This window comes from Podarcis raffonei, chromosome 2 (genome assembly GCF_027172205.1).
Source record: "Podarcis raffonei isolate rPodRaf1 chromosome 2, rPodRaf1.pri, whole genome shotgun sequence".
Lineage (NCBI taxonomy): Eukaryota > Metazoa > Chordata > Lepidosauria > Squamata > Lacertidae > Podarcis > Podarcis raffonei.
Window position 1 is genome coordinate 58,497,437 of NC_070603.1, and position 20,553 is coordinate 58,517,989.

Sequence of the window (20,553 nt, forward strand, 5' to 3'; positions counted from 1 at the left end):
AATCCATAAAGCCTTAGTCTAAAAATGTTAAAACAATATTACGGTAGCAGTCAAAAGAATCCCAGCAGAATAAAGCAGTATAAATATTTTTTTTAAGATTTTTTTGTTAAAGGATAGTTATACACAGAGCATTAAAATGTCAATTAAAAGCAGTTTGAAAGCAGGGGGAGTCATCCATGGCAATCTAAAAGTCATAAGAATAAACTCTAATTATCTTGGAGGTTTTTTGGGCCTGTAGCTTAGTGTCTGAGACTATGCTATGTGTACACATCACATAGAACACCCCATTTTCAATCCCTGGAATTTCTATTCTAAACAAGGAAGCATAACAAGAGAGCTTTATATGACCAGATTGCTTTACCAGCTCAAAGCATTCAAGAACAAGAATCAGTACATAATAATTCCAACTGAAGCTTTTGCTGTCAGGCCTCATCCCACATTTTCTGATATAGAACTCACTGTTTCCCTGCAGGCTGACCAGCGAGGGTCCCTCTGAGCTTTAGCCGAGTCCTTACCTCTCCCTCACAACTTTGTAAATATGGCCTATAATCATTCTGTGACTGGGGCCTTCTATGCAGACACGAGCTCCTCTCTTTCAAGCAGTAGATTAATTTGATATTAGGCTGTGCTTAGCTCTAATTTCATGTGAAACATTCCCACCAGCATGGATCAAAATTTACATCAGGAGTTGATTTCCCAACAGCAAAGGCATTTCTCAGTGATGAGGTAGTTGTTCATTTCCTACAGAGCCATCAAATTAATTGGGGTGAATGAGAAACTGAATGGATTTTGGTCTGAATCTTGCAGTTGTTCTTACTCTTTTAAAACTAAATGAAATGCTTGTAGTCTGAGACAGACACCAGGTAATATGAAATTAATCTCATTTCTTCCAGTAATCCAGAAAGCCCAGCATAGAGCTAGAAGCGGAGAGTGGCCAAATGCCGATGGATTCCCATTACAAAAATGAACTTGCATGAGCCTTAAGCTTACATGGCTCCCGTCAGTGGCTCATTTAGATCATTCTAGACTCTGGAGTGAGCGGTGCTCTTTCAATTGCCATGTGCATTTCTTCACTGTCTTCAAAACATACTAATCCAGCCCTGTTGTGTTTTCCTCCCTTCTAAGTGCTGTTGTGAGGAGCCATAGACTTATGCCCCCCTGGGTCCAGCCCTCATGGTCTACCTCCCATCCCCACTGATCCATCTCCCACCACAACTCCTCCCTATGTGCAAGGAGAAGATGAAAGGCTTTCACTTTTCAGCAAACTATGGTTCCCTATTACAACTGAAGTCAGGGAACTATGGTTTATCCTAACTAGCTAATAAATAAGTTTGATGCAGTTTGATGCTGGTTTGCTAACCAGAGTTAGAAGAAACCACAGTTCCTTGAGTTCAGGCAAAGAACAAAAAACTATACCTTGTTGCAAAGCGGCAGCCTTTGATCCCTACACCATCATAGATCCAGCCATGGCAGCACAAGTCTGCATGCTTCCTATATCCGACTACATAAGGTTTGTGAGCAGGATTGCAACTGACATACAGCACAACAATATGTGCCTGTCCCTAAGGTCAGCATGCAACTGTAGCTTTGTCAATGAATGCACTCTATGCCTTGTTGCAACTCTCAAAGTTTGAGGTAGCAGAAACAAGTCAAATGTGTTATTCATACAAGTAACAAAGCTAATCTGTTATGCATTTCTGCTCACAAAAAAAGAAACCCTCCTTGATCTCTGCAGAAATCAGCTGATGTGTGTGGACCATTTGGTCTCATTCCTGCTGCCTCCACATGTAGTTCTCCCTATGAGCATTATTAGTATTCTTAATGCCAACCAGCTGTTCTTAAACAAGCCAGCTGTACAGCTGAGCTCAATGGATTTGATGTGATTTTCTTTTTTAGAATGACAAGGTTTTGCCATATGGTCTGCCTCTTGATTATGCACACTATAAAAATGTATTTCGGAATGACATGTAAAAAGCAAAATGATAGTAATGGAACTGCCTGTGTGTCCTTTTTCACAATGCATTTTTTCATCTGTCATTCATAAATCATCAAGGAAAGTTTTCCCAATCAAGCAGTTTCCCCATAGGCTAATTTTCCCCCTTTATTCATTTTCAGTCAGTGTCAAAAATGGTCAGCTGTTCTTCATTCTCCCACCACCCAGTAGCACTCTAGGAATTAATTCCTTCAGCCAGGGCAGTTCAACGACACAATGACCGGAAGGACAGGTGGGTTCACACCAAGGGTTGCCAAACACTACGTGACATGGAGTCCAAAAAGTACCTGGGAACAGCAGGTAAAAGCCACCCATAAGTAGATGCACTAGGGCTTTGTATCAGCAGGATCTCAACGGAACTCAACTCCAGCACCTCTCAGGTGGGCACCATTGGCATTCTAACAGAACAAGGGAGGCGTGAGTCCCAGCACCTCTTTTTCTAGAAAAGTAGAACTGAGAAGCACATTTGGAATTACTAGTCAGAGGGGGACTCCTGCCATGTAGGTTGAAAATGGAATTGCCTAGCCTGGCTTATATAGCCAAATGTTTCTTTATTTTATTTATTAAATTGATGTTATGGTGGAAAATATTTGGAAAAACTAATAAAAATTATTGTACCGAAGTGAGAGCTGGACCATAAAGAAGGCTGATTGTCGAAGAATTGATGCTTTTGAATTATGGTGCTGGAAGCAGTGGCGTAGCATGGGGGGTGCAGGGGGGCCGGCCGCACCGGGCGCAACATCTGGGGGTTAGGGTTAGGGGGCGCAAATCCACAGGTTAGGGGGCGCAAATCCACGGGTTAGGGGGCACAAATTACTTGCCTTGCCCCGGGTGCTGACAACCCACGCTACGCCACTGGCTGGAAGAGACTCTTGAGAGTCCCATGGACTGCAAGATCAAACGCATCCATTCTTAAGGAAATTAGCCCTGAGTGCTCACTGGAAGGACAGATCGTGAAGCTGAGGCTCCAATACTTTGGCCACCTCATGAGAAGAGAAGACTCCCTGGAAAAGACCCTGATGTTGGGAAAGATGGAGGGCACAAGGAGAAGGGGACGACAGAGGACGAGATGGTTGGACAGTGTTCTCGAAGCTACAAACATGAGTCTGACCAAACTGCGTGAGACAGTGGAAGACAGAAGTGCCTGGCGTGCTCTGGTCCATGGGGTCACGAAGAGTCGGACACAACTAAACGACTAAACAACAACAACAAATAAAAATTATTATAAAAAAGGGAAAAATCAAACCTGCATGTTAAAAGAAAAGAAAAAAATGGAATTGCCAATGCCCTGAACTGAGGGCATCTCATAATGTGTCATTGCTTTCAGAGAGACACTTCGGGATAAAACATGGCAGCTAGGGTATTTATTTTTAAAAGGGTGGGAAGTTTAAAAGGCAGCTCTTGAGCCAACTCATTGAATAAACTATAATTAACACTTTTACAATAATTTTATGCCATTTTTTAAAAACACACATCTCACTGTACTCATCCACCTATCCCTGCCCTCCTAGCAAATGAACAGCATGGATTTTATGATGACTCATGGGCTAACTCCAAATGAAGGCCTCCAGCACGGGACCTGAGAAAGCATTTATAGACTATTGCCTTGTGAAATGGATGCAGTAGCCTAATCTGCTTCAGGATGTTGGCAAGGGTGAAGCAACAGTCACCCCTGGTTGCCCACTCAGGAAGGAAGGAAGGAAGGAACATTGGGGTCTTGGTGTTACAAAAGATCAAAATAGGTCTGAAAATAATCTAAAATTCCTCACTTTTAACCCTTGGTGCCACAGCTGTTTGTGACGGAGATTTGTTCTGTTTTCTTGACTGGAAATAGTGATTGTAGTGCCATCATCACCTGTCCAGCAAAGCCAGCAAAAGGCATTAGCAGATATCATCATCTAAAAGCTACATGCCCTCAAAGAATTCTGGGAACTGTAGTTTGTTAAGAGTGTTGGGATTTGTAGCTCTATGAGGGGTAAATTACAGGCCCCATGATACTTGAGGGGAATCTCAAGTATTGAGATTGATTATTAAAGTGGTATAAATGTGCTTTACATGTATGCTGGGATTGTTAATGAAATATTTCTATCTTTCAGAATGCTGCTGTGTTTTGTGAGTTCAGGGCAAAAATGTCCATTTCTGCTGAAGCGCCCAAGAGTGCACTTAATATTGTGTCAAGAATGATACAAAAATAGTAGCTCACACCGGCCCTGAAAAGCTGCAAGACAGTTGGCCCCTTACATTGTGACTTTTACCTCAGAGCAACTCGTAAAAAATAATGTTGTTGACATTTGAGGAAAAAGCAGGTTTCCTGTTTGAACTCTGACAGGTATCGGAAGATGTGAGTAATGTCAAATCTTGGGTTTGCTTTAAAGGCAGTCTGTGGTCATGGGTTTCTCACATTTGTTGTGTGCCAAGCAGCTTTGAATTGCTTGCAGTACTTTGTCAAAAAGAAAAAAAACACAACACAACACAAACAACAAAAAAACCTCTTGGAGATTCTTATCGAGAAGAGAAACAGGATCCGTTATGACATATGTGCAGTTGTGAACAGGTTACTGGAGATCAAAACCGTTCTATATTACAGGCTTCGCTTGCTGTAAAATGTGGTAGATGTACCTGATACCCCCAAGCAAACGTTGTATTTCAATGTGTTTGGCCGGAAAGGGATGCTTTTTTGAGACAAGCTTTTATGTTTATTTTCATTTAATATTATTTTTCTGAATCAGTGGTTAACACTTTTGACCAAAAAAAAACCAGTCCAGGAGGTTCCTTGTGAATTGTTTTTTTAAAAATATTATAAGAACAGTTTTAACATGTGTTTACTTTTCTTTTTTCTGAGCAAGTCTGAGCCCTTGATGCCCAGTCAAAATTAGGCAGGCACAATCTCTAAGTTTCAGGCAACAGGTTAAAATGGCTTTACTTCAAGAGGCTTTTGAATAATAAAATATAAATAATATTTTTATTTATTTATATGCCGCCAATCTTGCTGGGTTTCCCCAGCCACTATGAGTGGCTTACAACATATAAAAACACAACAAAGCATCAAACATTAAAAAACTAAATATCAACAAACCAACAAATCAATAGAAACCAATAACAACAACAACAGCAACAACAATAATACATTTTTATTTATATCCCGCCCTGTTGGTATAACAGTTTGCAGTTATACCAAAATTAAAATAACCACCAGCCCCAACTAAACATTTAACTAACACCAACCCAGCAAAAACAAAACAGATGAACCAACATTAGAACCGTTTGAAACATTTTAAAACATTTTAGCCAGTTGCTCCAGCACCATGAATGTTGTTCTACTATTCTGCTGTGAAATGTTTTAATCTATGTAAGCCGCTATGTAAGCCACTTTGAGACATATGATGAAAAAGAGGGTGTACTTTTCTTAAATAAATAAATAAAAACATCTCTGGTGCTATTTGGCACTGCTACCTAATGTTAGAATAAGGGCTGGCCCAATGTCTTTTTCTACCTGAGGTGAAAGCAGGGCTGGATTTAGGTTTGATGAGGCCCTAAGCTACTGAAGTTAATGGGGCCTTTTATATGTCCAGCTGTCCTTTGTCAACAACAAATGGCCGCTGTTTTTTGTGTTGAATGTATGCTATATGGTAATTTATGGACCTAATAGGTATCTAAAGCTATTTGCATATAACAAGATATGTATTTTATCAAAGTAATTGTTGAACTGAAATACAATTAAGAATTTGGGAAATGTACACCCAGTGGTTTTTTTCCTTTAATTTTTTTGGGGGGCCCCAAGAGAGTGGGGCCCTAAGCTATATCTAGTTTAGCTTATATGTATATCCGGCATTGGGTGAAAGACTAGCTAGTGTTTCCCATTCCTCATATGAAAACTGATGAGACTTCCAGTAGAATCTTACTTCAACAATGGAGAAGGGACAGCATCTCCCATCACAACTGAATAGAGTGGGCCCAGGGCAGGCCATGTGGCACAAACACCCCTGTCCACTAACACATGGATGCTCCTCCCTGCCGCTGCAGCGTCATTCTACCAAACGGTAGGGCCGGTGCAAGCTAGAATCCTGAAAAAAGAATCATAGGTTCTTTTTTTAGAAGTGCATCTATATTATTATTAATTTGTTTATTAAATGTCTTCTACACAATCATCCCAAACTGATATAGAATAAAAAGAGCAAAAAAAAACCCAGTTAAAAACCCAGTGGATACATTTAAAACAAAACTGAAACAATACAAAGCAGACACTTGTGGCAAAGACCCATTTATCCAGCAGAGAAAGACTGCCAGATGTTCAATTGTTTCCAGAAAGTGCAGATACTGGGCACCTGACAACAGTGATACTGTTTTACAGAAGAGGCAGCCATATTGAAATCCCTGATCTGAGTTACTGCAGAGCAGACTTCTGAGATCTTTGGAACTTGCAGAAGAAACTCTCTCCCTGACCACAGTGATCTTCCACATACATAAGGGATAAGCTGGTCTCTCAAGTAACCTGGTTCTCAGGTGTATAGGGCCTTATATGTTAATGCCAACACCTTAAAATTGGCCCTGTGGCAGATTGTCAGCCAGTGAAAATCCTGCAAGCAAAACATTGTATGCTTGTGATAGTTTGTCCCCACAATCAACCTAGCCACCTCTTGACTGAGTGATATAGACTGAAGAGCAGGAAGTGTCCAAATAGTTGATGGAAGAAACTCACAGTATTGTTTAAAATTATATTATTACCGGTAGTTTTTTCTTTGTATTGAGTAACATTTATTTTAATTCTCTGCAACAGTTAATGTAAGGGTGTCCCTGATCTGTCATTGAAGTGCTCCTGTTCTGACTTTCATCTGGCTGGTATGTGGTTGCTGACCATGACTTGACACTTTTATTGTAACTAGTTTTACAGTGTGATCTAGTTCTTAAAACCCCTCTGCTCTAGCCTTCATTTCAATGGCAGAATACGACAATATTCAGTGCCATCAAGTTCCCCAAACCTGTGATTGTATGTAAATATAACCTTAATGCCATTCTACATAATAAACACTAAGATGGGTGATTGAGATGGGTGATGGTGCTTTAAAATGAATTTAAAACAATTCTTTTCAAACAAAACTGTTGAAATGGCTCATTAAAATGTGCTGCTCCTTTGATGCTCAAATTATTGATGTGCAAGCAACTGTACTTCACATTCAAAGGAGAACACAGGGCTTTGCTGTGACATCCATATTGATCACCTTCTCTTTGTTAGAATGTGTTACCCTGTAATAAAGCCAGGTGTGCTCATTCTCTACAGAGGATTTGAATATTTATGCACCATCAGATTGGCCCTGATTTGCACCGAGACTCGTCATACAGAGGTGCCTTGTGCATGGCACTAGAGCTCAGTTATTAGGAGTTGTTTGTGCTTCACAATGTGAACAATTACGCCTTAGAAAAATACAACCTCATTTCACCTTATATTAGCAGTCCTCATTTTCCAAGCACTGCCTAGAATAAAAGGTTAATTAGGACTTACGCTTTTTTACCAAAAAATTAAAATAGCTATTTTAAAGAAGCAATTCTATGCAAATTTACTCAGAAGTAAGACCCACTGTGTTCAGTGTTGACTATTCGCATTTAAACTCCTGAGAACACAACAGAATTTCTATATAGACATACATAGGATTGCTCTCAATTAGAGTTGTTTATGCATAGTTGAGGCTCCAATCCTTAATGCACTTCCCAGAAGGTAAGTTCTATTGAACTCAGTGGGATATATTTTAGTAACCATACTTAGGATCGTAGTGCACATGTTAAGCAAGTATGCTGTGGGGACGATACAAAACTGTACATTGTGTTAAAATAATTTATTGAGACCGATTGATTCATCAGTGTTTAATCACTAGTAAACCATCCATAAAATGAACACACTTTTTATCTCATTCTTCTGTGAAAGGTTTCATTTTTTACAATAACCCAAACAAATGAGATTTTTTAAAGCCATGCTGACAGCTTTCAAAGACATTAGATTATTGAATAAAAATACTGAAGGTATACATTTCAAACAAACATTCTTTATTCCAAGGATGGGGGAACCTGTGGCCCTCGAGAGGTTGTTGGACTCCTTCTCCCATCACCCTCAACCACCGTGGCCAGTGTTCAGGGATGATGGGAGTTGTAGTCCAACAACCTCTCGAGGGCCACAGGTTCCCCATCTTTGCTATATTCAAATTATCTGAAATTTCCTTTTGTCACAGATCCGCTGTCATTATCTGCCCCTTCAGTTTCAAAATATACCAACTTTAGTGTTCCAGATTTCTGACTAGCATTAGTCTAGGCCCAGATTCAGAAATTCTTGCAAGAAATGTTAAGCACTACATTATGGTCTACAGGTTCCCTGTTGAAAGGAAAATGGGGAGCTAGTAGATTCAGTCTCTCAACCCCTATCCCCACCAACAGGTGATGTGCATTTGTTGAGCAACAGCCCCAGTCAAGCAGCGGAAGCTACATGTGAAGACCTACATGTTGATCAGCTGTGCACTAATGGATGGATATAAGCATACACAGCACCTTATTGCATATACCCGACTCAGTTCAATGCAGGACTTACGTCTTGATTGGTTTGGTGTTGTAAATTCTGCTGTCACCACACCTATTTGGATAAAGGAGGGCATGACAGATCAATACGCTTAGTATGCTAAAGTTACATGGAAATTGTTCAGTACATTTCATACAGCAGTGGGAGGTGTGTGCCATTTTAATGTTTCTATGTTTAGTTACCTGCTAGCAAACTTGCAGTGGAATATAGATAGGGATCTTAGGTATAACTGTACCTGTGGTGAAAGGGTTTGCAGATTTGTACCTAGATAAAGACAGAATGGAAACATCTGTCAATTGTAACTTCACTCTACAGCAAGACAGTTCCGCACAGATATTGCTTTAAAGATACTAGTCATTTTACTCTTCTGGAGACAAAGTTTTAAAAGTAAAAAAATCCTGTTAATTTATCCAATTTTGTAATAATCAAACATTAAAAAAAAACCATGCACATTTGTATTCACGTGTATTGAACACCCCCACACTAAAGATTTTAAAGTTAAAATCCATTTTGAAAAACTATCTCCAAGTTTGGGAGCTATATCTCAACTTTTCAAAAAATCCAAAATTGGGACTATGCCCCCAATTTTACAAAAATCCAGTAAGTTTTCTGCTATTTGTACCAACTGAAGTTCAAAATTCCCCATTATGAAATACTGGTGGAAATCTGCAGAAGAAGAAAAGTATTTTAAACTGGAGGTTGGTTTGCCCTTCCCTAAAAATAAAAAAATTCTGGGATATGACATTGCCCCCATTACTTCTTTTGAACAGGAGGCAAGTATATAAAGTTTGATCTTCTAATATTATTTCATGGCCTTACCATAGGTTACATGCAAACATGAATGAGAGCTCAATGCAGCTGAATGCTAATGTGCACTTTTAGTTTTAAATTGGATATATTTCACAAAATTTGTCAGAAAACAACAGAAATATTAACAAAACCTATTAACGAAAACTATCTCCAAAGGATCAGGATTATTAACATCCGTAAGAGGAGTACAAAGGTGACAGGGTAACTCCAAGAGATAGTAAGGGGTAGTGGGTGCTCCGTACTCGCTCACCCAATTTTCAGATTCAATCCATGTTCCCCTAACATGGCTTCTGCCACACATTTGACAGAGATTGGATGTGACTAGGGTAGGAGGGTAGGAGAGATGCTTAGCCCTTCCCCAACCAGTCAACTTCCCATTCAAAATCAAGAGACACATTGCTTTTTTACCCCATTGAATTCTATGCTTGTGTTTTGCAATGTGTTGTGGCAAGAGAAAAGCAAAGCTAGGCTGAATGCCCTCTTTCTAAGATACAATCACTAGCAGGGAGAACACAAGGGCTTGGGCACAATGGAAGCATTCAACTACTCTGGCCAAGTCAGCATTGTGGTGATTGTGATGACTAAGACTGCGTGCACACTATACAGTTGTACCTCGGGTTAAGAACTTAATTCGTTCTGGAGGTCCGTTCTTAACCTGAAACTGTTCTTAACCTGAGGTACCATTTTAGCTAATGTGGTCTCCCGCTGCCGCCGCGCCGCCGTCATGCGATTTTTGTTCTCATCCTGAAGCAAAGTTCTTAACCTGAGGTATTATTTCTGGAGTCTGTATTAGCGGAGTCTGTAACCTGAAGTGTCTGTAACCTGAGGTACCACTGTACCTTTAAAGCACAATTGAAGCACATTTTTTCCTTCAAAGAATTCCAGACACTGTAGAATTTTAGTCATAGCTTGAAAGAGAATTATATAAAAATCATGTACGGATGGTACATTACACTAGAGAAAGTGGCTAAAATGTATAAGACAGGATCAAAAACTTGTTGGAGATGTAAATAAAAAGATGGTACATTTTATCATATGTGGTGGCAATGCAAAAAGGTCAGAAATGATTGGGAAATGATATATAATGAATTGAAAAAAATGTTTTAAAAGACTAATGTTAAGAAACCAGAAGCATTCTTACTAGGGATTTTAGATCAAGAAATAAGAAATGACAACTGGGAATTATTTATGTATGCAACAACAGCGGCAAGAATTCTACTAGCACAAGCTTGGAAGACAGAAGAAACCCCAGCAAAAGAACAATGGCAAGAGAAACTCATGGAATATGTAGAATTAGCAAAATTAACAGATAAATTACATGAAAGGGACAACAAAGACTTTAAAAGAGAATGGGGACCATTTACAATATATATGAAGAGACAACATGAAGAGTTGGACTCATTGCCAGGGTTTGAGTAAACATTCACAAATATATATATAATAGTAATAAACAGATGTAAATGTATTAGGAATTAATTGGGGGAATAATACACAGGATGAATAAATTGAAAGTAAAACAAAGTGGAAGTATGAGGGAAGTCCAGGGGAGGGGAGGGCAGGAAAAAATGGAAAATGGTTAGAGAGATATTTCATAAAGGATGTATATATCAAAAAACCAATAAAAACTATTTTTAAAAAAGAATTATAGTCATAGCAACCTTTGATAAATTATGCCTGACTTGCTTCTGGGAGATGATACATAATGAGTTGAAAAAAATGTTGAAATATACATTTATAAAGAAACCAGGAGCATTTCTATTGGGCATTGTGGGGAGTGATATAAATAGAAAGGAATGTAAGCTCTTTTTATATGCAATAACAGCAGGAAGAATATTATTGGCCCAAAAATGGAAGCAAGAAGAGTTACCGACGATTGAAGAATGGAGGATGAAGTTAATGGACTATGCAAAATTAGATAAACTAACAGGAAGGATTCGAAACCAGCGAGACCAGAAATTCACGGAAGACTGGAGTAAATTTACGAACTATTTGAAAAGTAATTGTGAAGAACAGACGACGTTTGTAGGGTTGCAAGAAGTTTTGTGAGGAATATTATTAGAAGTATTGTAAAAATGGATAAGGGGGAGGATGATTTGTTAAGAGATGTAAAGGCAATATAAAGTTAAGAAATGCATAAGAAGTCGTTAAAACGGTGGATCATCAGAGGTGCTGATGGAAGTCCAAAAAGATTGTATAAGTGATAAGTTTTGTGGTACATTTTATAATTTATATGTTAAAATTAATAAAAAAATACTATTAAATTAAGATAAATTATGCCTGACTGTGCAATTGGTAATCACATATGTAACATATAGGTTGCTCCTCCCTTCCAGCCTATAAATGTAATTTTTCTGGGGTCGATGGTACCATAATGTTTAGAAATCCCTAAGAACATGAGAAGAGCCCTGCTGGATCAGGTCAAATGCCCATCTAGTCCAGTGTCCTGTTCTCATGGCCATCAAGCAGATGCCTTAGGTCCACTCCACATTTTCTAGTTTACTAGATCTGGAGGAAATCCAATCCCGATTTTACTTATGGGTTGAATTATCTCTACAAATTGGGCTTGGCTTGGCAGCCATGATAGATCCTGGTGGGCCTCACTCTACATCTTTGTTTCAACGAAAGTTGCTTTAATCAAATCCCAGACTTTGCCCTGAACACTTATCTGTGATTTACGGGGCCCCATGTTAAATCTTACAGGTTCTAGGCAGCATTATCACTGCACTGGGAAGAGAGAAGAACAAAGTGATTTCCCCCCCATGTGCATATTATTTTAATATAAACCTAAGGTTGTTATTTATGTGAGTCACTGCTTGTTTATTATAGATCTCTATTGCTCCATTCTTCCAAGTAGTTCAGGGTGGCATACACAACGCTGCTCTGTTTTATCATCCCACAATGCCTGTGAGGTAGGTGAGACTAGAATGTACTGACTGAGCTAATGTCACCCTGTGAGCTACATGTCTGCCTGGAGATTTGAACCCAAATCTCCTCAGTTCAAGATCAACACTTGACACACTACAAAAACAGTGAAATGTGAAGATGCACAATCATCCAGAACCCACAAGGCAAACCAGGGCTGTCTTAAGCATATCCGGTGCCCCCCCCCCTTCCCAGAGTTTTCAACCTGTTTTTAGGGCTGGAGGAGGTGGGCAGCGGCTGGAGGGCGGCTCCTCCGGTGGGGAAGAGGCGAAGGCTGGACACGGCGCCTCCCGACTCAGCTGGCTGCTTCGTGCTGCGGTAGCCATGGCAGGCAGCACACCGAGCGAGTGGGCCTGTGCTGAGCGAGCGAGGGCACGTGCGCCGCTCCCACCAAGGTTGGTTTTTTCCCTTTTAGCCTTCTGGAGCCCCCCAGAATTTGGTGCCTGCATACTAAAAGGGGAAAAAATGAGCCGACACTCGGCAGGAGTGGCGCATGTGCCCTCGCTCACTCAGCTCACTCGTTCGGTGTTCCCCGGACTCTCGCCTGGTGTCCTCCAGAACTTGGCGCCTTGGCGCCCCGCGCCACTAGCCTCTATGGGTAAGATGGACCTGAGGCAAACTCTGTTATGAATTTAAGTGATCCACACAAATTAAAGCATTCCTTGCCTGGTTACCTAGAACATCAGTAAGTTCCAATGATCACATTTTTAGGGGGTTGGATTAGATGACCCTTGGGATCCCTTCTATGATTCTACGCTCTTAATTTTGAGTAAACATGCACACAGTTTTGAGCTGCACATCTGTGAGGCAGACATTCATTAATGTTTTGGAACAGTTCTGGTAAATGATACATGATCAAAGCCAGGCATAGCTTGAGCCTTAGGAGCTAAATGTGTGAAAGGACACGCCACTTGATTGCTCAACAGAAATCTGTGTTACAGAATTGAATTAATTAGCAGCCTCTCCTTTGATAGGCAGGGACTTGCAATGTCCTTCTCCGTTTCAATAATGAATTTATTATCATCGTGGGGGGGGGGGGGAATCTGGTTAATTCCTCTCTTTTAAAAGTCCATATCGGACAAGCACTTTGTTCAAGTTTGTTCTCAAGGCCATTCGTGGAACTTGATGCGCACACAGCACTCCCAGTGGTGCCTATCCCCAATGCTCTCGATGGCATTGCATTTCTTAGTAATTTTAATATTGACCTTATCCTAGCAGCCTATTATATGGCTGGTAAACTTTAAAGTGCTTCATGAAATCACAGCTCTGTGTCAAATCACCATGGAATTTTACATCCGCTTTCCAACACTAAATCTCTTCTAGCTGAAGTCCAGAAAAGCTAAATTGCTCCTTACTTTCAGCCAAGCAATTACTCACTTGACGCTTTCTGAAAAGATTTTGTGCACAGCCTTATATGTCTCCACTCTTTAGTTGTTTACATTCAAACCAGCATGTGGGGTTAAATGTTAAAAGTGAACTCTGTTTGTCTGCTTTAATTTATTTGTTCAGTTGCTTCACAGAAATGAGCATCTAGCTGAAGTTTCCTTCTATCTGGCTCAGATTTAGCGGGAAAATAATTTTGCAGATGATAACTATCAGAAATAATGAATGGATAAAAAGTCTTGGCATGAAGCTACACTGTTGGTATCGGAGAGCAGAATTCCATTGACTAACTTGCTCATTCATGCAATAGTGAATGTGCTTCTTGAAGCATATAATAATTAACTATGAATGGAACACAATGCTCAGATTCAGCCTTTTTATCTCAGTCATTGGTTTTTGTGTTTTTTAAAAAAAAACAAAGACCTGTTGTTGAATATCAAGGATTCTGTTAATTCATGAACACTCAGGAATGTGTACTGTACCTTACAGTGATGCCTGCTAAGCAATTGCACCCGAAAAGGTGGATGAAATCTATCTTTCTTGCACTCATACTAACACCATTGCATCTGCACAGCATCTGAGAAAATACATACAGAAGGACTGGCCAACTGTTGGCCACAGTGGGAAACAGATGAGCCAAACAGGTCATAACTGTAAGGCAACTGGACAGACAAGTGGTTTAGCAATTCAGCCATTTAGCACTTCAGTTGAATAAAAATGATCATAACCATGTGTATCTGTAATCATTATTTCTTGTCATCGGTTGGAAGCTGAAGTGTGAGTGGTGGGAAAGCTATAAACAAAGTAATGGAGACAAGTTCATGCACTCCTTACGTGTATCGATTGAATGCATGGAAGGGTGAGCAGAATCACACCTCCGTATCTTCACTAGAAGGTGTGTAAGGGATTCTACATGCATTACGGCTGTATGAGGAGCCCTGGGTGAGCAGCAATCCCAATCATATGGAAAAGCCTATGTGTATCTTCCACGGGACATGTGACAAAGGTCAGGAGCGCCCCTCCGTGAATTCAGTCAAAACATGGAAGTGAGAGCTGGACCATAAAGAAGGCTGACAACCGAAGAATTGATGCTTTTGAATTAGGGTGCTGGAGGAGACTCTTGAGAGTCCCATGGACTGCAAGAAGATCAAACCTATCCATTCTTTTTTTTTTTTTTTGGCAAATTAATTTTTTATTGATTTTTGGTAAACATACATACATTCATAAATTACACATATATAGGTTACATATTTAACTTAGGCTCTATCATGCCTCTGAGTTCCCTCCATTTCTTTGGTAAGTATCAAATAAAATTCTAATGTCGCGTACTTTATATATCATATTATCAACTACACGCTGTAAGAGTTATTCCAACCCTACCAGTGTCTTCAAAGATTTACAGTTGTTTCTTATATACATCAAATATTTACTCCAATTTTCTTGAAACTTCTGCTCGTCCTGATCTCTTAATTTTCCTGATAGTCTGGCCAGTTCTGCGTAGTCCATCATTTTAACCTGCCAGTCCATTATATTCGGTATTATGTCTGTTTTCCAATTCTGAGCTAACATATTTCTGGCTGCTGTTGTGGCATATAGAAAGAGGTTTTTATCTTTTTTTTCAATTTCCTTTCCAATCAATCCCTGTAGAAAAAGCTTCAGGTCTTTTTGGGAAAGTATATTTAAAGATTTTTTTAAGTTTGTTATAGATTAATTCCCAAAAGCCCTTCACTTTACTACAGGTCCACCACATATGATAGAGGTCACCCTCCACCTCTCCATACTTCCAACATTTCTTATTTTTGGTTCTATACATCCTTGCTAGCTTTACCGGCAGTAGATGCCATCTGTAGATCATTTTCCACAAATTCTCCTTTAAGGCAATGTAAGCTATAAATTTCATGTTTACATTCCATAGTTCTTGCCACGCATCAAAATCGATATTATGGCCAAAATCAATAGCCCATTTAACCATGGCTTCCTTTATCTCTTCGTCTTTCATATACCAATCCAACAATAAATCGTATGTTTTTGATAGTACTTTATTTTTACCTTCTTACCTTAAGGATAAGAAATCTAAATTCAATATCGATACTCTAGAAGGCAAACCTATCCATTCTTAAGGAAATCAGCCCTGAGTGCTCACTGGAAGGACGGATCCTTAAGCTGAGGCTCCAATACTTTGGCCACCTCATGAGAAGAGAAGACTCCCTGGAAAAGACCCTGATGTTGGGAAAGATGGAGGGTGCAAGGAGAAGGGGACGACAGAGGACAATATGGTTGGACAGTGTTCTCGAAGCTACCAACATGAGTTTGACCAAACTGTGGGAGGCAGTGGAGGACAGAAGTGCCTGGCGTGCTCTGGTCCAGGGGGTCACAAAAAGTCGGACACGACTAAACAATTAAACAACAACAATGCATCAACTGTGTGAAGAGGACTTATATTAGGTGTGTCACTCAGATTAGGGGGAGGAGTAGCCTTGTAAATGTCATGAACAGGCAGCAATTACTTTTTAAAAACACAAGTGATAAGGCTGGAAGCCTTGCCACCTACACCCAGATCAGTAGGTTAGAATGAAATCACCAAGACGTAAACGAAATGCACTGTGCCCGTGCTGCAAGGCATGTGCCCTGCCAGTCAAGTCACAGGACTGAATGCTTGTGTGGGAATGGCACAGCATCCTGTTCTTTATCTAATGTTCTGATATTGGTGTGGTCGTATGTGCAACTGTTTGTGCTGATAGTGTGTGCATCTGTTCTATGTGTTCTGCTGTGCTGTACATAATATGCTTGCCCATTGTGGTTTTCCCCCATGACTGTGCTTTATCTAGAATGTTTGTTTCTATCTGTCCAACATGTGTTTGATGCTGCATAGTGCCTATGTATGTTTGGTTTGATATGCTCTCTGCACTCTGTCTGAAAAGTGCCAAATGTTTTCTGCTGTGTGCCTGGGAGGAACTTTATTTCCTGTCCTGTTGCCACTGCCATGCCTATAGTAGTAGCAAGTTGTATGTGTAAGACGAGTTCCAATCTTAGGAACCATTCTGATGTACTTTGACCTTTACTTTCCTAAGGGATGTTCACACATTACTTCCAAAGATTAGACAATTTGTGTACTAGAGTACACAAATATTTGAGCTGTACACTTGTACAGTAATGCAAATGAAATATTCAATGGGTGTACAGTCTGTGTACACAACACTTGAGCTGTACAAAAGAACAAATGTGCATTCTTTCACACACAAACACTTGTACATGTGTGGAGATAGCTTATATCTGTTTTCAGTGCAATGTCTGAGTAACCCCATAGTTTAGAATCTAAACTAATCCCCATGTCAGGTGAAAAGGTGGAATAATAATAATAATAATAATAATAATAATAATAATAATAATATATGCCTGGAAAATATATGGTGCAATTGGGTTTTGTAAGCTGCAGTTAATAAATCCAGTGGGAACACTTTTTCCTCAAAAGTCATATCTTAAATAATTATCTGTCAGTTTCCTTTATATATTTAAAGCATCTGTTAGCATTTGTAGTTATATTCAGTCTGCAAAACATTTGAAATGCAACACTATGCTCATCTATTTTCAGCTATGAAATGCTCAGTGGTCACTGTCTTTTATTGCTTGTACTTAGTGGTTTACAAGTCGTTTTATCTTCTGTGCATTAGCATAAGTAGTGTGCTATATAAAGCCTCCTAAATATATATCTCAGCAAGGCTGCTAGCCCATCGCAGAACGGAACCTCTGAGTTACATTCAACTGTCAGATACTGGGTAATACATTTCTAGGCAAAAGCTTCACATTAGATACCCTAAATACACATCCTGTACAGGACTGACAGTCACAAAAATAAACATGTACAAGATACCATTTTTCTTTACAAATATATTTAGATGTGTGTGGCAGCAGCAAAGAGAATCTGTGTATTTCCAGGAGGCAACAGAACTCTGGAGCTTATGTTCGAGGTTCCTATCCCAACAATGAATTTGAGAAAATTGGGACGCGGGTGGCGCTGTGGGTAAAACCTCAGCTCCTAGGACTTGCCGATCGCATGGTCGGCGGTTCGAATCCCCGCGGCGGGGTGCGCTCCCGTTGCTCGGTCCCAGCGCCTGCCAACCTAGCAGTTCGAAAGCACCCCCCGGGTGCAAGTAGATAAATAGGGACCGCTTACTAGTGGGAAGGTAAACGGTGTTTCCGTGTGCGGCTCTGCCTCGCCAGGGTAGTTTCGTCACGCTGGCCACGTGACCCAGAAGTGTCTGCGGACAGCGCTGGCTCCCGGCCTCTAGAGTGAGATGAGCGCACAACCCTAGAGTCTGTCAAGACTGGCCCGTACGGGCAGGGGTACCTTTACCTTTACCTTGAGAAAATTAGTAGGGGCTGGTTCACACCCTAGCCCAACTATGGTTCAAGTATGTATGAGGGAAGAGTAGGACTGTATAACCATACCCTGTGCACATGAAGCCATGAATGATGTGAGAACTATGTCTGTATGCCCCAAATGCCATCAACACATTCGCCCGTGTCTGTGTGAATTTATTTACCCTAATGGGGGGGTCAGCTTGAGGGTCTTGCCACGCAACTATGTATGAACATGTATGCCCCAAATGCCATCAATATATTCGCTCAGGTGTGTGGAGAGGCATATGCACCTGTACCACCATCACATGGGGTTGATGAATGTATGAAATGCACCTTTGTGTTTCATGTGGCACAAAAGTTCTATCTGTGATGTATTGTCAGTGAACAGTCTCTTGTTGATAAACGCATCTCTTGAAGCTTCTGCCAACAAGTGAGCATGCCTTTGTGAGTTTCTTAGTGGTGAGGCAAGGACACCTACCTCAAAAGGCTGTCTTTAATCTTACTCTGTGTCCTAAATCCTGGTACTGAAATCAGATTCTGTTTTTGGGGTTCCACCATCTTGCTGAAGCTAAGCAGCTTTTGGTTTGGTTGGTACCTAAAAACCACATGCAGATGACTTTCCAGGATGGGAGAAAGGTGCAATACAAATAATAACATTAAAAAAGCACTAAATAAACCCTAGTCCACTTAAGCCATGGACATAGAAGCTGTTTCTGCTCCTTCTCTCCTTCTCTCTTTCTCTCTTTCTTTCTCTCTCTCTCTTTCTCTTTCTCTGCATGACTCCATTCTTGTTTCTCTAGGAAATAAAGAAATGAGAGATATTGATGTGAAAAAGAATCATAGAATTCTAAGTGACGATGAGGGTCATCTAGTCCAACCCCCTGCAATGCAGGAATCTTTTGCCCAACATGGGGCTCCAACCCACAACTCTGAGATTTAGAGTCTCATGCTGTACCCAATGAGCTTTCAAAGGTCCATGGCAGCTTTTCTTGGGAAGGCCTGGCCTATCTGAAACACTTTGCATGTTTTCTTTCTCTTTCCCCTTTCCAATTTTTTCTCAAGCTTTCATTTTCATATTTTGAATTATAATGACTTTATTGAATTGTATTCGTTGTTTTGGTGAATTTGTTGCTGCTGTTTGCTTTTTAATATGCCACAGTGTTTGATAATTTAGTGTTTGCATTGTGTGTTGCTTTCTTAATGTTATCGTGAGTTGCTTTGCGCTCAACATTTGTTGTTCGAAATGAGGAATACAAGTATTTATCCCAAGTTGATGGCCTTTCAGCTGATTCCCTGGTGGCACGCTGGAATGCGGAGTTAACCAGGGCTATTGACTGTCTGGCTCCGAAGCGCCCTCTCCGATTGCATGGAGCCCGGACAGCCCCGTGGTTTTCCCCGGAGCTGAGGGCAATGAAACAATCGTTGAGACAGCTAGAGCGCCGGTGGCGGAAAACTCAACGTCGAGCCTACCAAGTGGCAATGGCGACGGCGAAGAGGGCCTTCTTCACCGCCTCCATTGCATCTGCAGAAAACAGCAGCAGGAGACTTTTTCAGGTGGTTCACAATCTATCGGAACCACCTGTACCACCGGGGCCTGGTAGGGACCCCAAGATCTCCTGCAATGCTTTTGCAAAGTTTTTTGCAGATAAAGTCGCTCAGATTCAGAAGGAGGTAGACTCCACCGTGGGAGCAGGGCCAGGGCGGGAGAGTGCTAGAGTTCTGTCTGATCCTGTTACATGGGATCAATTCCAATCTGTTACCTCCGAGGATGTGGACAGGCTGCTTGGACAAGTGAAACCGACCACCTGTCTCCTTGATCTTTGCCCATCCTGGCTGATAAAAGCGAGCCGGGAAGGGCTGGGCGATGGGCTCTGCGGGGTGGTGAATGCTTCCCTCTGTGAGGGAGCCTTCCCAGACCCGCTGAAAGAGGCGGTCATTAAACCGCTTCTTAAAAAAACAACTTTAGATCCGGCCAATTTGGCCAACTATCGCCCAGTCTCAAATCAACCATTCTTGGGCCAGGTGATTGAGCGGGTGGTTGCTGAACAACTCCAAGCACGCCTGGAGGAAGCGGACCATTTGGATCCCTTCCAATCGGGATTCAGGCCTCACCATGGGACTGAAACTGCCTTGGTCGCGCTGGTTGATGATCTCCGGCGGGCTAGGGACAAAGGTGAGAGCTGTTTCCTAGTTCTGCTGGATCTCTCAGCGGCCTTTGACACCATCGACCATAACATCCTTCTGGACCGTCTAGAGGGGCTGCGAGCTGGGGGCACTGTCATACAGTGGTTCCGCTCCTTCCTCCTGGGCTGTGTCCAGAAAGTGGGGGGGGGATGAGTGTTCAGACCCCTGGGCTCTCACTTGAGGGGTGCCTCAGGGTTCCGTCCTCTCCCCCATGCTTTTTAATATCTATATGAAGCCGCTGGGAGAGATCATCAGGGGGTTTGGACTGGGTGTTCATCAGTATGCAGATGACACCCAGCTTTAAATCAGAACCAGTGAGGGCGGTGAAGGTCCTGTG